At 43.4% G+C, this 5,124-nt stretch overlaps 1 pseudogene across 1 annotated transcript; it reads right to left on the reverse strand.

Moving 5' to 3' along the window:
* Nucleotides 1-3,169: 3,169 nt before the first annotated feature.
* On the reverse strand, nt 3,170-4,798 carry LOC308259277 (T-complex protein 1 subunit gamma-like; annotated as a pseudogene). The gene has a single exon. The product of its transcript is annotated as a T-complex protein 1 subunit gamma-like (transcript).
* Between the last annotated feature and the right edge of the window lie 326 nt (nt 4,799-5,124).

Genomic DNA, 5,124 nt, shown 5'->3' on the forward strand with positions numbered 1-5,124 from the left:
GGGGTAGAGTTGGCTCAGGATCTCTCAAGAAGCAGTGAAAGGCTGTCACCTCAAGGCTCCATTGGCCTGGGGGACCTACTTCTAGCCTTCCTCACATGACCTCAGTTTCTTGCTAGTTGTTTGCCAACAGATGTTTCTCCTCACTGAGTGAGATTATCCACATGGCTGGTCATGACATGGCAGATGGCCTACCTTTGCCAGGTGACAGGTGACCTAGAATAATGTGGTATATGTAGAGAACTATGAATAGCTTGGAATTATGGGAAGTAAGCACTAAGCAACAGCCAATAATTCAGGATATATTCAATCTTGCTAATTAGTTTGGATTTTATTTTATAAATGTTAGAAAACTGGGAATAAGTTTTTAAGCAAGAAACATACACTGGTTAGTTTTTGGGAAATATTACTTTGGTGCTAAGATGCCGAAATGATTTATATGCCTGTTCTCATTACTGAAATCTAGGGATTTTTATTTCATCAATATTTTGTTGTTTCTTTGTCATAAATCAACATTGATTTTTGCAATTATGATTCATTACTAAGTGACAAAAATTACTTCTTAAAGGAGAGAGATGATTTCTTAACATAACTTCAGTTTAGATACCAGGTAAATACATAGAAAGTTTTTTTTTTTTAAATGGGGCTTTAGTAATAACAGAATACTCTCTACCCATATGAAAACGCTGAGAACCCCTTGTCGCTGATGTGTGGGAGGTGGGAGTGTGAGCCATGATGGGCAAAATAGCTCCAAACAGTGAGCATAGGACACCACACTGTCTCCTCTAGAGGGATAGGGAAGGACCCGCTGCCCTTCAGAAACGAAATGAGACTCAAAGCCGATTCTGTCCTGAAGAAGGAAGCCGCTTCACAAGCCACAGAACTTCATTCAAAAAGGTGAGGCTCTCAAGGAACAGAGGTCCTTAGCATTTTATTCTCCTGCACAGACAACTGAGAATCCTTGGTAGATACACAATATCCTCTTGTCCTGAATTCATCTTACGATGATGCTTCATAGATCCTAGACATCTTCTTGGACAATTTTGAGTCTTCTTTCAAAGAAAGGAATGCCCCTTTCCTATAGTCTTTATGTAGTTTGTCTGCTTTTAAGCATATAATCTGCCTTTTAATTCCTTGTTGAATGTCATAAGATCTAATTTTTCTTACGTGAATATCAGCTCATGTCCTACTGACCATGAAGCGATTCTTGGAAGGGCTTGGCTCGTACTCAGGTGTCAACTGAAGATTGAACTATTGATGTCAGGGAGCAGGAGTGCTGTGGGCCCTTCTTCAGTGAAGCTTCTTGCTTGCAGGGTAGTTCTTGTAAATGGCAGTCTCATTTCTATATTTTGGATTTGAACCGATTATTCCACAACGGTACTGATTTAGCCTATGGAGTGTGTGCTGGACCCAGAATAGAAAACTGGCAACTAAAAAACTCAAGCAAGACCCAAGGAGGGATATTAGGATAATATGACCACAGTTGTTTTCCATTTACCATGCTACATGTTCCCATTGAAACATACATGCACATGTTATGTGAAATCAGTAGAAATAAGTGGCCCTCAAGGAAAATGCAACTTCCACAGTGGAAGAAGTGGGAATAATTCAAATATTTGATGGGCCATACTGAGCTAGAAGAATTCAATTTTTATGTGATTTCTAGCAGTAAAATTAGGACTAGAAAGAAAACATGGGTCAAGATAAGGAAGGCTTGTGTACACGTAAGCAATCTAAGCTGGTCATAGCAGAGTTTTTACTATTGATATGAAGGCCTAATGTTAGATAACAAATAATATTTTAAAAACTGATTCAGGCTAGATATCTTTTTGAAATGGGATATTCTAGAATACAATAGAACAATAAATAAGCTTACTGTCAACATTGTGAACTATGATCTTCATATAACTTTTGTTTTCTCTCATTGGAGGTACCAAGGCGCCACTAATTTCTGTTCTAGATTCTAAGATGTCCTTGTTCTTCCTCTGTGACTCTTGTTATCTTTTGTGTCTGGCAGCTATTTTATATTTATTGTGCATTGTAGTCAGACATCTTAATGGAGTACAAGATGGTAGAGGCGTACATGCACACATCACTCATTTAGCCCTTTCAACAATGATGAACTATTGTGTTAGATGAGGCTTCTTCCATGCTTGTTTCTATTTGAGTACTTACTGCATTGAGTTTTAGTAACCATAGTTATTTTCTTATAAGTCTGTTTCCCTCAGTGAGCTGGGAGGTATCTAAAGCCCTGACCCTACTTTAATCCTTTAATCTTCACTGTTCTAAGGTAATGATGCTTTTCAGTGTTGTTCTTGTCAGGGCAAATGCTGAAAATATTAATGTTTAAGTGACACATCAGAGAAATGAAAAACAAACAAACAAACAATAGATCTGGCTGCCGGAGACTAACCCAGGGGCCCTAGTTATCTCCAGTTCTGTTTTGCTTTTCTGAGGGCTAGGCACACTAATCTGTTGCAGCACCAGGAAGTATGGCATGTTGCTTGGGAAGCCTTGGACTTGCCCAGTGTCTGACTCAGTGGTATGCAAAAAATAGTTTGGTAGCTGGGCGTGGTGGCGCATGCTTGTGATCCCAGCATTCAGGAGGCTGAGACCAGAGGATTGTGGTTTGTGGACAGCCTCAGCTACTTAATGAGGCCCTCTGCAACTCAGTGAGACTTGGTTTCAAAATAAAGAATAAAAAAAATAGGGCAGGGAGTATAGCTCGGAGGTCGAATGCCCCTGGGTTCCATCCCCAGACCCGCACAAAAAAAAAAAAAAAAAAAAAAGAAAAGAAATAGTTTGGTAACTGTTCTGCTGATTTTTTTTTCTGCATTGAAAAGATTTTTACCTTCTAGTTTTCTTATGGTGCTTTAGAAATAAAATATTATTTTCCCATTTTTCTGCGTTTTAAGTATAAGTTATATATTCTTTTTTTTTTTTTCAAATGACTTCGATTTAATCATAGGAAGCAAACTAAATGGAAAGCTTACACTGGAGAAGAATTACTGTCAGTGCTTTTTGCAAACTGAGCTGGGACAGAAAGGGCCTGGGGGCACTCCCTCAATCCGATCCCTTTCAAACAAAGATGTCCACAGTGCTCCTGGCACTCTGGCTTAGGAAAAGGGAGCCTGCTGGCTCTGTACCTTCAAGTCTCCTCACGCCCTCACTCCTAGCCAGCATCAGGAGCCCCGCCTTGCCGGCTCTGGTCATCGCCCTTCTTTTTATGGCCTGAGATGATATCGTCGATCCGCAGCAGCAGGATTGCAGTCTCCACCGCCGTCTTGTATGTCTGCAGCTTCACAGCCAACGGCTCCCAAATGCCCAGCTCTTTCATGTCCACCAAGGTGCCCGTCTCGCCATTTATGCCCCAGGTCTCACAGTTCTCCTGGGTGTGCTTGGCCTGAAGGGAGGTAAGTAGACGGATGGTACTGGCCCCACAGTTCTGGATCAGGGTGCGAGGGATGACCTCCAGAGCCTGGGCCACAGCCCTGTATGGCCACTGGTCCACACCAGTCATGGCCTTGAACTTCTCTGTCAAGGCGTGGGCCACAGCCATCTCGGAGGCCCCGCCCCCCGGCACCAGCTGAGGGTCCAGCAGCACGTTGTGCCACACTTGCATGGCATCCTGGAGGTTGCGCTCCACTTCCGAGAGAATCTCCTTGCTGGTTCCCCTGAGGAGAATGGTGCAGGCCTTGGGGTCTCTGCATTCAGTAATGAATGTGAAGTACTCATCTCCGATTTTCTTAATTTCCAGTAGGCCTGCACCCATCCCGACATCATCTTCTCTCAGTTCTTCTGGCCGGTTCACTATCCGGGCCCCACAGGCTCTAGCAATGCGATTATTATCTGCCTTTCGGACTCTGCGGATGGCTGTGATATTGGCCCGCATGAGGTAGTGTGAGCTAAGTCTGAGATGCCCTTTTCTGTGATGACCACATCAGGCTTCAGCTGGATGATGTCCTCACAGAGCTGCTGGATGTGCTCTTCTTCCATCTGAAGGATTCGGGTGAAGTCTTCTTCTGTGTCATCTCAATGTCAGTCTGGCTTTCCCCTTTCTTATATTCCAGAGAAGAATCCAGAAGCACAATGCGAGGACCCTTGATCAGGCGCTGCGTTCTTGGGTGGGTAACGTCCTTGTTAATCATGACTCCACGGAAGACACATGAGTCCTCAATTGTGCCCCCAGGAATCTTTTCCACCTTTGCATGTTTCTTGATGTCAATCTCCTTCCGGCCATTCTCCTCAAACTGTACGGTCTTGACCGCATCCAGGGCGATGTTGCAAGCTAAGAGGACCACCGACTGATTGCTTTGGTAGAGATGGAGCTGTTGATGATGTTTAGCATCATGTCCCGGTTGCTGACGTCAACAGGGGTGCTGATTTTCTTTAGCATGTTGACCATGTCATCCAATGCTTTGCGGTAGGCACTGATCACCACTGTGGGGGTGCATCTGCTGCTCTAGGAAATGCTCAGCCACAGACAACATTTCTCCCGCAAGAATAATTACTGAAGTAGTTCCATCTCCAACCTCTTCATCTTGAGTCCAGCTAATTTCAATCATGGACTTGGCTGCTGGATGCTGGACTTGAATCTCTCGAAGAATGGCATTCCATCATTGGACATAACGATGCCTCTCATTGGGTCCCAAAGCATCTTCATCATGGACTTGGGTCCCAAACATGTTCAGATGATATCTGCAGTAGTCTTAGCAGCACTGATGTTTCCAGATTGAACTTGTCTTCTAGATTCACATTTTGTATTTTGGCTGAGCACGAGCATGGGACGGTGGCCCATCATGGCGTTGCGATGCAGAGCTGGGTACCCAGAGCCGAGGGAACCGGCAGAACCTTCTGGAGAAGTTCTATATTCTTAAATCTTGAACTATCCCCCCACCCCCAATAAGATTTCCTGCACAGTTTCTGACAGAGATGTAAGGCTATTATTCAAATGGAGCCTATGGTTCACATGGTAACCTCTCCACATGTCTGAGAGTTTCTGAGATTAAGACCTCGATTTGATGCTTAATTATTAGTTATTTGCATGTGCATATCAGTTTTATAGATTATGAGGAGCAATGTATAAGAATATGTAGAATCTTAGTACAAATTTTCAACTACCTAATC

Source organism: Muscardinus avellanarius (assembly GCF_963383645.1).
Source record: "Muscardinus avellanarius genome assembly, chromosome: 2".
In the NCBI taxonomy this organism is placed as follows: Eukaryota; Metazoa; Chordata; class Mammalia; order Rodentia; family Gliridae; genus Muscardinus; species Muscardinus avellanarius.